Consider the following 13,592-nt stretch of genomic DNA (forward strand, 5'->3'; position numbering starts at 1 on the left):
AAGCAAAGTCTGTAATATTGAGTCTCAAAACTTTTGAACTGTTTCATATTATTCAATTTTGAAATGTCCCGTTCATATTGATTATAAACGTTCCATATTAATTGATTTCGTTGCGAGGTTTTGACCTCTATATGAGACGTTTTTCAAAGACTGCATTCATTTTTAAAACAACCATAACCTTTATTTTATCAATAAAGGTTTTAAAACAAAATTACGTAGATTATCAAATAATGATAATCTAAAATATACTGTTTACACACGACCATTACATAATGGTTTACAATAGAAATATATTACATCGACATATGTTTCTTGAATGCAGTTTTTAAACAATATCATACAAACATGGACTCCAATTCTTGTCCTTATTTTAGTATGCAACAGCGAAAGCTCTTAGTATTCACCTAAGAATAAACATGCTTTAAACGTCAACAAAAATGTTGGTCAGTTATAGGTTTAACCTATATATATCAAATCGTAACAATAGACCACAAGATTTCATATTTCAATACACATCCCATACATAGAGATAAAAATCATTCATATGGTGAACACCTGGTAACCGACATTAATAAAATGCATATATAAGAATATCCCCATCATTTCGGGACACCCTTCGGATATGATATAAATTTCGAAGTACTAAAGCATCCGGTACTCTGGATGGGGTTTGTTAGGCCCAATAGATCTATCTTTATGATTCGCGTCAATTAGGGTGTCTGTTCCCTAATTCTTAGATTACCAGACTTAATAAAAAGGGGCATATTCGACTTCGATAATTCAATCATAGAATGTAGTTTCAGGTACTTGTATCTATTTTGTAAATCATTTATAAAACCTGCATGTATTCTCATCTCAAAAATATTAGATTTTAAAGGTGGGACTATAACTCACTTTCACAGATATTTCCTTCCTCGGAAATAAGACTTGGCCACGGATCGATTCACGAACCTATAACAAATATGTACATATATATCAAAGTATGTTCAAAATATATTTACAACATTTTTAATACGTTTTAATGTTTTATGTTTATTAAGTCAGCTGTCCTTATTAGTAACCTACAACTAGTTGTCCATAATTAGATGTACAGAAATAAATCGATATATATTAACTTGAATCAATCCACGACCCAGTGTATACACGTCTCAGGCTAGATTACAACTCAAACTATATATATTTTTGGAATCAACCTCAACCCTGTATAGCTAACTCCAACATTACTGCATATAGAGTGTCTATGGTTGTTCCAAATAATATATATAGATGGGTCGATATGATATGTCAAAACATTTGCATACGTGTCTATGGTATCCCAAGATTACATAATATATTAGAATACATGTATAATACAATATAAGTTAGCTAGGATATGATTTGTATAGATTTGTTAAACATTTCCCGTAGCTAAAATAATCAAAAAATATCCAGTCTTGTTTTACCCATAACTTCTTCATTTTAAATCCGTTTTGAATGAATCCAATTGCTATGGTTTCATATTGAACTTAAGTTTATGAATCTATACAGAAAAAGTATAAGTTTATAGTCAGAATTACAGGTTACAAGTCGTTTTTGTAAAGGTAGTCATTTCAGTCGAAAGAACGACGTCTAGATGACCAATTTGGAAAACATACTTCCACTTTGAGTTTAACCTTGATTTTTGGATATAGTTTCATGTTCATAAGAAAAATCATTTTACCAGAAGAATAAATTTTAAATCAAAGTTTATCATAGTTTTTAATTAACTAACCCAAAACAGCCCGCGGTGTTACTACAACGGCGTATATCCGATTTTACGGTGTTTTTCGTGTTTTCCGATTTTAAATCATTAAGTTAGCATATCATATAGATATAGAACATGTGTTTAGTTGATTTTAAAAGTCAAGTTAGAAGGATTAACTTTTGTTTGCGAACAAGTTTAGAATTAACTAAACTATGTTCTAGTGATTACAAGTTTAAACCTTCGAATAAGATACCTTTATATGTATGAATCGAATGATGTTATGAACATCATTAATACCTCAATTTTTCTGGATAAAGCTACTGGAAATGAGAAAAATGGATCTAGCTTCAAAGGATCCTTGGATGTCTTGAAAGTTCTTGAAGCAGAATCATGACACGAAAACAAGTTCAAGTAAGATTTTTACTAGAAATAAGATTGTTATAGTTGTAGAAATTGAATCAAAGTTTGAATATGAATATTACCTTGAATTAGAAAGATAACCTACTGTAAATAACAAAGGTTCCTTGATCTTATATGATTACTTGGAATGGATTAGAAAGCTTGGAAGTAGACTTGCAAACTTGGAAGTATTCTTGATTTTTATGAAACTATACTTATGGAATTTATGAATAACACTTAGAACTTGAAGATGGAACTTGAGAGAGATCAATTAGATGAAGAAAATTGAAGAATGAAAGTGTTTGTAGGTGTTTTTGGTCATTGGTATATGGATTAGATATAAAGGATATGTAATTTTGTTTTCATGTAAATAAGTCATGAATGATTACTAATATTTTTGTAATTTTATGAGATATTTCATGCTAGTTTCCAAATGATGCTTCCCACATGTGTTAGGTGACTCACATGGGCTGCTAAGAGCTGATCATTGGAGTGTATATACCAATAGTACATACATCTAAAAGCTGTGTATTGTAAGAGTACGAATACGGGTGCATACGAGTAGAATTGTTGATGAAACTGAACGAGGATGTAATTGTAAGCATTTTTGTTAAGTAGAAGTACTTTGAAATGTGTCTTGAAGTCTTTAAAAAGTGTATGAATACATATTAAAACAATACATGTATATACATTTTAACTGAGTCGTTAAGTCATCGTTAGTCGTTACATGTAAATGTTGATTTGAAACCTTTAAGTTAACGATCTTGTTAAATGTTGTTAACCCAATGTTTATTATATCTAATGAGATGTTAAATTATTATATTATCTTGATATTATGATATATTAATATATCTTAATATGATATATATACATTTAAATATCGTTACAACGATAATCGTTACATATAAGTCTCGTTTCGTAATGCTTGAGTTAGTAGTCTTGTTTTTACATATGTAGTTCATTGTTAACACACTTAATGATATATTTAAATATCATTTTATCATGTTAAATATAGTGTATCAATATCTTAATATGATACATATGTATTTAGTAGACGTTATCATAACGATAATCGTTATATATATCATTTCGAGTTTCTTAACTTAGTAGTCTCATTTCTTATGTATATCACACATTGTTAATATACTTAGTGAGATACTTACTCATCATAATCTTATGTCAACCATATATATATATGTCTATATATATACCACAACATGTAGTTTTTACAATTTTGTAACGTTCGTGAATCGCCGGTCAACTTGGGTGATCAATTGTCTATATGAAACTTATTTCATTTAATCAAGTCTTAACAAGTTTGATTGCTTAACATGTTGGAAACATTTAATCATGTAGATAACAATTTTATTTAATATATATAAACATGGAAAAGTTCGGGTCACTACAGTACCTACCCGTTAAATAAATTTCGTCCCGAAATTTTAAGCAGTTGGAGGTGTTGACGAATCTTCTGAAAATAGATGCGGGTATTTCTTCTTCATCTGATCTTCTCATTCCCAGGTGAACTCGGGTCCTCTACGAGCATTCCATTGAACCTTAACAATTGGTATCTTGTTTTGCTTAAGTCTTTTAACCTCACGATCCATTATTTCGACGGGTTCTTCGATGAATTGAAGTTTTTCGTTGATTTAGATTTCATCTAACGGAATAGTGAGATCTTCTTTAGTAAAACATTTCTTCAAATTCGAGACGTGGAAAGTGTTATGTACAGCCGCGAGTTGTTGAGGTAACTCAAGTCGGTAAGCTATTGGTCCGACACGATCAATAATCTTGAATGGTCCAATATACCTTGGATTTAATTTCCCTCGTTTGTCAAATCGAACAACGCCTTTCCAAGGTGCAACTTTAAGCATGACCATCTCTCCAATTTCAAATTCTATATCTTTTCTTTTAATGTCGGCGTAGCTCTTTTGTCGACTTTGGGCGGTTTTCAACCGTTGTTGAATTTGGATGATCTTCTCGGTAGTTTCTTGTATTATCTCCGGACCCGTAATCTGTCTATCCCCCACTTCACTCCAACAAATCGGAGACCTGCACTTTCTACCATAAAGTGCTTCAAACGGTGCCATCTCAATGCTTGAATGGTAGCTGTTGTTGTAGGAAAATTCTGCTAACGGTAGATGTCGATCCCAACTGTTTCCGAAATCAATAACACATGCTCGTAGCATGTCTTCAAGCGTTTGTATCGTCCTTTCGCTCTGCCCATCAGTTTGTGGATGATAGGCAGTACTCATGTCTAGACGAGTTCCTAATGCTTGCTGTAATGTCTGCCAGAATCTTGAAATAAATCTGCCATCCCTATCAGAGATAATAGAGATTGGTATTCCATGTCTGGAGACGACTTCCTTCAAATACAGTCGTGCTAACTTCTCCATCTTGTCATCTTCTCTCATTGACAGGAAGTGTGCTGATTTGGTGAGACGATCAACTATTACCCAAATAGTATCAAAACCACTTGCAGTCCTTGGCAATTTAGTGATGAAATCCATGGTAATGTTTTCTCATTTCCATTCCGGGATTTCGGGTTGTTGAAGTAGACCTGATGGTTTCTGATGCTCCGCTTTGACCTTAGAACACATCAAACATTCCCCTACGTATTTAGCAACATCGGCTTTCATACCTGGCCACCAAAAATGTTTCTTGAGATCCTTGTACATCTTCCCCGTTCCAGGATGTATTGAGTATCTGGTTTTATGAGCTTCTCTAAGTACCATTTCTCTCATATCTCCAAATTTTGGTACCCAAATTCTTTCATCCCTATACCGGGTTCCATCTTCCCGAATATTAAGATGCTTCTCTGATCCTTTGGGTATTTCATCCTTTAAATTTCCCTCTTTTAAAACTCCTTGTTGCGCCTCCTTTATTTGAGTAGTAAGGTTAGTGTGAATCATTATATTCATAGATTTTACTCGAATGGGTTCTCTGTCCTTTCTGCTTAAGGCGTCGGCTACCACATTTGCCTTCCCCGGGTGGTAACGAATCTCAAAGTCATAATCATTCAACAATTCAATCCACCTACGCTGCCTCATATTCAGTTGTTTCTGATTAAATATGTGTTGAAGACTTTTGTGGTCGGTATATATAATACTTTTGGCCCCATATAAGTAGTGCCTCCAAGTCTTTAATGCAAAAACAACCGCGCCTAATTCCAAATCATGCGTCGTATAATTCTGTTCATGAATCTTCAATTGTCTAGACGCATAAGCAATTACTTTCGTTCGTTGCATTAATACACAACCGAGACCTTGCTTTGAGGCGTCACAATATATCACAAAATCATCATTCCCTTCAGGTAATGACAATATAGGTGCCGTAGTTAACTTTTTCTGTAATAATTGAAACGCTTTCTCTTGTTCATCTTTCCATTCAAATTTCTTCCCTTTATGCGTTAATGCAGTCAAGGGTTTTGCTATTCTGGAAAAGTCTTGGATGAACCTTCTGTAGTAACCAGCTAGTCCTAAAAACTGGCGTATGTGTTTCGGAGTTTTCGGGGTTTCCCACTGTTCAACGGTTTCGATCTTTGCCGGGTCCACCTGGATACCTTCTTTGTTCACTATGTGACCGAGGAATTGAACTTCTTCCAACCAAAATGCACACTTTGAAAACTTAGCATACAGTTTTTCTTTCCTCAATACTTCTAGCACTTTTCTCAAATGTTCTTCGTGCTCTTGATCATTCTTTGAGTAAATAAGTATGTCATCAATGAAAACAATGACAAACTTGTCAAGATATGGCCCACACACTCGGTTCATAAGGTCCATGAACACAGCTGGTGCGTTAGTCAATCCAAACAGCATAACCATAAACTCGTAATGACCATAACGCGTCGTAAAAGCAGTTTTTGGAATATCATCCTCCTTTACTCGCATTTGATGATATCCAGAACGTAAATCGATTTTCGAATAAACCGACGAGCCTTGTAGTTGATCAAATAAGTCGTCAATTCTCGGCAGTGGATAACGGTTTTTGATGGTAAGTTTGTTCAACTCTCTGTAGTCAATACACAACCTAAATGTACCATCCTTCTTCTTGACAAACAAAACAGGAGCTCCCCATGGTGATGTGCTTGGTCGAATGAAACCACGTTCTAATAGTTCTTGCAGTTGGCTTTGCAGTTCTTTCATCTCGCTGGGTGCGAGTCTGTAAGGAGCACGAGCTATTGGTGCAGCTCCTGGTACAAGATCTATTTGAAATTCAACTGATCGATGTGGAGGTAGTCCCGGTAATTCTTTCGAAAATACATCGGGAAATTCTTTTGCGACGGGAACATCATTGATGCTCTTTTCTTAGTTTGTACTTTCTCGACGTGTGCTAGAACAGCATAGCAACCTTTTCTTATTAATTTTTGTGCCTTCAAATTACTAATAAGATGTAGCTTCGTGTTGCCCTTTTCTCCGTACACCATTAAGGGTTTTCCTTTTTCTCGTATAATGCGAATTGCATTTTTGTAACAAACGATCTCTGCTTTCACTTCTTTCAACCAGTCCATACCGATTATCACATCAAAACTCCCTAACTCTACTGGTATCAAGTCAATCTTAAATGTTTCGCTAACCAGTTTAATTTCTAGATTCCGACATATATTATCTGCTGAAATTAATTTACCGTTTGCTAATTCGAGTAAAAATTTACTATCCAACGGCGTCAATGGACAATTTAATTTAGCACAAAAATCTCTACTCATATAGCTTCTATCCGCACCCGAATCAAAAAAAAACCTAAGCAGATTTATTGTCAATAAGAAACGTACCCGTAACAAGCTCCGGGTCTTCCTGTGCCTCTGCCGCATTAATATTGAAAACTCTTCCGCGGCCTTGTCCATTCGTGTTCTCCTGGTTCAGGCAATTTCTAATAATGTGGCTCGGTTTTCCACATTTATAACAAACTACATTGGCAAAACTTGCTCCGACACTACTTGCTCCGCCATTACTCGTTCCGACACCATTTGTTCCTTTCGTTCTGTTAACCCCTGGTCCGTAGACCTCACACTTCGCCGTGCTATGACCATTTCTTTTACCCTTGTTGCAAAATTTGGTGCAGAACCCCGAGTGATACTTTTCATACCTTTGGCATAGCTGCTTCTAATTGTTGTTGTTGTTGTTGCGGTTGTTATTGTTGTTGGGATGATTATTGTAGTTGTTGTTGTTGTTGTTGTTGTTGTGCTGTTTGTTGTAGTTGCGATTGATGTTGCGATTGTTGGGATAGTTGTTGTGGTTTTGGTGACTCTTATCACCGTTTTCCTCCCACTTTCTTTTGACTAACTTCACGTTGGCCTCTTCGGCCGCCTGTTCTTTAATTCTTCCCTCAATCTGGTTCACTAGTTTGTGAGCCATTCTACATGCCTTTTGTATGGAGGCAGGCTCGTGTGAACTTATATCTTCTTGGATTCTCTTCGGTAACCCTTTCACAAACGCGTCGATCTTCTCTTCCTCATCTTCGAACGCTCTCGGACACAATAGGCACAATTCTGTGAATCGTCTTTCGTACGAAGTAATATCGAATCCCTGTGTTCGTAACCCTCTAAGTTCTGACTTGAGCTTATTGATCTCGGTTCTGGGACGGTACTTCTCGTTCATCAAGTGCTTGAATGCTGACCACGGTAGCGCGTAAGCAGCATCTTGTCCTACTTGCTCTAGATAGGTATTCCACCATGTTAACGCAATACCTGTGAAGGTATGCGTAGCGTACTTAACTTTGTCCTCTTCAGTACACTTACTTATGGCAAACATCGATTCGACTTTCTCAGTCCACCGTTTCAATCCAATTGGTCCTTCGGTTCCATCAAATTCCAAAGGTTTGCAGGCAGTGAATTCTTTGTAGGAGCATCCTACACGATTTCTTGTGCCATTAGCTGTATTGCTAGATTCAGAGTTATTGTTGGTATGTAGCGCGGCCTGTACTGCGGCTATGTTTGAAGCAAGAAAGGCACGAAATTCCTCTTCGCTCATATTCAAGGTGTGTCGAGTAGTCGGTGTCATTTTCTTCAAAATAGTCAAATGAAACAATTTAATCATACAGAATATTAAGAGTAGTCAATAGTATCTCGTAGCATAATATGAACTCATTTAGAAAAGCTTTTTCTTCATATTAGCGTTTTATAAGTATAAATTCGGGTACTACCTATCCGTTAAGTTCATACTTAGTAGCTAATATACAATTCAACTACTACAATTCCATATGAAAAAACTGATTATAATAATATATCACATACAAATATTCTTCAAACTTACAACTTCGCTATATTACATTACATATAACATGAAATATAGTAAACTATGATACAGGACAGTTTTGAAGATAAATCTAGTTAATACGCAAGTTGTTCAGCAAAGGAAATAAAGACACGTAATTCATAAGTCCAGTAACAAGTCATGCATTCTGGTTTTACTAAGACGACTTCCCATCCTTGGTCTTGTGGAAAATAACCGTTATGACCATTAGCTAGGCAGCATGTTGTAATGTCGTCAAAAGGACGAGGGTTTCGTAATGTCTAACAGCCCCGTAATAATCTAAAAACCTTGTTTCTCACCCCAACTACTGAATCCGTCACTTGTGGGAAAGTTTTATTTAAAAGCTGCAATCCGATGTTCTTTTTCTCACTTTGGTAAGAAGCGAACATCACTAACCCGTAAGCATAACATGCTTCTTTATGTTGCATGTTAGAAGCTCTTTCTAATTCACGAAATCCTATGTTGGGATATGTTGAGTCAAAATAGGTTCTTAACCCGTAGCGTAAAATTGCATTTGGGTTCCCCGCATTTAACGCTTTAAAGAAAACACGGCGTAACTTAAAGTCTCCCCAATGTGATATACCCCACCTATCAAAGGAAAGCCTTTTATAAACTAAGGCATTTCTGGAAAGTCTTTCAAATGTTTGACAAGTTAATTTCGCCATAACTAAATGTGCTGATGAATTCTGACCGACTCTAGACAAGATTTCCTCAATTATATCCTCTGGTAGGTCTTCTAAAATATTCGGTTGTCTACCCTTAACGTCCATTTTGTTTTTATACTGTAAAATAGACAAGGATTAGATTCGTAATAACAAACAATACAATCAATTTTTACATAGAACATAAAAGTACAAGCACACTACAATACATTTATTACACAACATGCTCACACCCCTCTAATCTGAATCACTGGTTTCTTCTTCTTTGGACTTGGTTCGTTTTCCTAATTTTTTAGGAATATATGGTGTTCCTCTAATACGAGCCGTCATTTTCCATAATGGTTTAGAAACACCTGGTGGTTTAGAGGTTCCCGGGTCATTGTTACATTTAGGAAATACGGATGTTGTCGATACATATAAAGTTCATCGGAGTTGGAATCGGGTTTCTCTATTTTTATACCTTTTCCCTTATTATTTTCTTTCGCTTTATTAAATTGTGTCGAGGTAATTTCTATAACATCATCGGAATCCTCATAAGGATTCGATTCATCAGAAAATTGGTAATTTTCCCAATATTTTGCTTCCTTAGCGGAAACACCATTGACCATTATTAACTTTGGTCCATTGGTTGAGGATTTTCTTTTATTTGACCGGTTTTCTGTGGTTCCTACTATTCCCCCCTCCGGAACCTCTTCTTCTTCCGGTTCCTCTTCTTCTTGTTCCTCTTCTTCCGGTTCCGTTTCTTCTTCCAGTTCTTCGGGAACTTGTGAATCTTGCCAATATATATTCGACTCTTCGTTATTATTAGGTGAGTCAATGGGATTTGTGCTAGAGGTAGACATCTATCACACAATATCAAACATGTTAAGAGATTAATATATCACATAATATTTACATGTTAATAATATATAGTTTCCAACAAAAATGTTAAGCAATCATTTTTAAAGAAAACACGGTCGAAGTCCAGACTCACTAATGCATCCTAGCAAACTCGATAAGACACACTAATGCAAATTTTCTGGTTCTCTAAGACCAACGCTCTGATACCAACTGAAATGTCCCGTTCATATTGATTATAAACGTTCCATATTAATTGATTTCGTTGCGAGGTTTTGACCTCTATATGAGATGTTTTTCAAAGACTGCATTCATTTTTAAAACAACCATAACCTTTATTTTATCAATAAAGGTTTTAAAAAAATATTACGTAGATTATCAAATAATGATAATCTAAAATATACTGTTTACACACGACCATTACATAATGGTTTACAATAGAAATATATTACATCGACATACAAACATGGACTCCAATTCTTGTCCTTATTTTAGTATGCAACAGCGGAATCTCTTAGTATTCACCTGAGAATAAACATGCTTTAAACGTCAACAAAAATGTTGGTGAGTTATAGGTTTAACCTATATATATCAAATCGTAACAATAGACCACAAGATTTCATATTTCAATACACATCCCATACATAGAGATAAAAATCATTCATATGGTGAACACCTGGTAACCGACATTAACAAGATGCATATATAAGAATATCCCCATCATTCCAGGACACCCTTCGGATATGATATAAATTTCGAAGTACTAAAGCATCCGGTAATTTGGATGGGGTTTGTTAGGCCCAATAGATCTATCTTTAGGATTCGCGTCAATTAGGGTGTCTGTTCCCTAATTCTTAGATTACCAGACTTAATAAAAAGGGGCATATTCGATTTCGATAATCCAACCATAGAATGTAGTTTCACGTACTTGTGTCTATTTTGTAAATCATTTATAAAACCTGCATGTATTCTCATCCCAAAAATATTAGATTTTAAAAGTCGGACTATAACTCACTTTCACAGATATTTCCTTCCTCGGAAATAAGACTTGGCCACGGATCGATTCACGAACCTATAACAAATATGTACATATATATCAAAGTATGTTCAAAATATATTTACAACATTTTTAATACGTTTTACTGTTTTAAGTTTATTAAGTCAGCTGTCATTGTTAGTAACCTACAACTAGTTGTCCATAATTAGATGTACAGAAATAAATCGATATATATTATCTTGAATCAATCCACGACCCAGTGTATAACGTCTCAGGCTAGATCACAACTCAAACTATATATATTTTTGGAATCAACCTCAACCCTGTATAGCTAACTCCAACATTACTGCATATAGAGTGTCTATGGTTGTTCCAAATAATATATATATATGGGTCGATATGATATGTCAAAACATTTGCATACGTGTCTATGGTATCCCAAGATTACATAATATATTAGAATACATGTATAATGCAATATAAGTTAGCTAAGATATGATTTGTATAGATTTTTTAAACATTTCCCGTAGCTAAAATAATCATAAAATATCCAATCTTGTTTTACCCATAACTTCTTCATTTTAAATCCGTTTTGAATGAATCCAATTGCTATGGTTTCATATTGAACTTAAGTTTATGAATCTATACAGAAAAAGTATAAGTTTGTAGTCGGAATTACAGGTTACAAGTCGTTTTTGTAAAGGTAGTCATTTCAGTCGAAAGAACGACGTCTAGATGACCATTTTGGAAAACATACTTCCACTTTGGGTTTAACCATGATTTTTGGATATAGTTTCATGCTCATAAGAAAAATCATTTTCCCAGAAGAAAAACTTTTAAATCAAAGTTTATCATAGTTTTTAATTAACTAACCCAAAATAGCCCGCGGCGTTACTACAACGGCGTATATCCGGTTTTACGGTGTTTTTCGTGTTTTCCGATTTTAAATCATTAAGTTAGCATATCATATAGATATAGAACATGTGTTTAGTTGATTTTAAAAGTCAAGTTAGAAGGATTAACTTTTGTTTGCGAACAAGTTTAGAATTAACTAAACTATGTTCTAGTGATTACAAGTTTAAACCTTCGAATAAGATAGCTTTATACGTATGAATCGAATGATGTTATGAACATCATTACTGCCTCAAGTTTTCTGGATAAAGCTACTAGAAATGAGAAAAATGGATCTAACTTCAAAGGATCCTTAGATGGCTTGAAAGTTCTTGAAGCAGAATCATGACACGAAAACAAGTTCAAGTAAGATTTTCACTCGAAATAAGATTGTTATAGTTGTAGAAATTGAATCAAAGTTTGAATATGAATATTACCTTGAATTAGAAAGCTAACCTACTGTAAATAACAAAGGTTCCTTGATCTTAGATGATTACTTGGAATGGATTAGAAAGCTTGGAAGTAGACTTGCAAACTTGGAAGTATTCTTGATTTTTATGAAACTATACTTATCGAATTTATGAAGAACACTTAGAACTTGAAGATGGAACTTGAGAGAGATTAATTAGATGAAGAAAATTGAAGAATGAAAGTGTTTGTAGGTGTTTTTGGTCGTTGGTATATGGATTAGATATAAAGGATATGTAATTTTGTTTTCATGTAAATAAGTCATGAATGATTACTAATATTTTTGTAATTTTATGAGATATTTCATGCTAGTTGCCAAATGATGGTTCCCACATATGTTAGGTGACTCACATGGGATGCTAAGACTGATCATTGGAGTGTATATACCAATCGTACATACATCTAAAAGCTGTGTATTGTACGAGTACGAATACGGGTGCATACGAGTAGAATTGTTGATGAAACTGAACGAGGATGTAATTGTAAGCATTTTTGTTAAGTAGAAGTACTTTTATATGTGTCTTGAAGTCTTTCAAAAGTGTATGAATACCTATTAAAACACTACATGCATATACATTTTAACTGAGTCGTTAAGTCATCGTTAGTCGTTACATGTAAATGTTGATTTGAAACCTTTAAGTTAACGATCTTGTTAAATGTTGTTAACCCAATGTTTATTATATCTAATGAGATGTTAAATTATTATATTATCATGATATTATGATATATTAATATATCTTAATATGATATATATATATATATACATTTAAATGTAGTTACAACGATAATCGTTACATATAAGTCTCGTTTCGTAATTCTTGAGTTAGTAGTCTTGTTTTTACATATGTAGTTCATTGTTAACACACTTAATGATATATTTAAATATCATTTTATCATGTTAAATATAGTGTATCAATATCTTAATATGATACATATGTATTTAGTAGACGTTATCATAATGATAATCGTTATATATATCATTTCGAGTTTCTTAACTTAGTAATCTCATTTCTTATGTATATCACACATTGTTAATATACTTAGTGAGATACTTACTCATCATAATCTTATGTCAACCATATATATATATGTCTATATATATACCACAACATGTAGTTTTTACAATTTTGTAACGTTCGTGAATCGCCGGTCAACTTGGGTGATCAATTGTCTATATGAAACTTATTTCATTTAATCAAGTCTTAACAAGTTTGATTACTTAACATGTTGGAAATATTTAATCATGTAGATAACAATTTCATTTAATATATATAAACATGGAAAAGTTCGGGTCACTACAAATTTACCTTCGACTGCTCTCGACGATTCATGAACAATTAATTGTAAATAGATATGTGTATGTA

The sequence above is a fragment of the Rutidosis leptorrhynchoides genome, chromosome 1 (assembly GCF_046630445.1).
Source record: "Rutidosis leptorrhynchoides isolate AG116_Rl617_1_P2 chromosome 1, CSIRO_AGI_Rlap_v1, whole genome shotgun sequence".
Taxonomy (NCBI): Eukaryota; Viridiplantae; Streptophyta; class Magnoliopsida; order Asterales; family Asteraceae; genus Rutidosis; species Rutidosis leptorrhynchoides.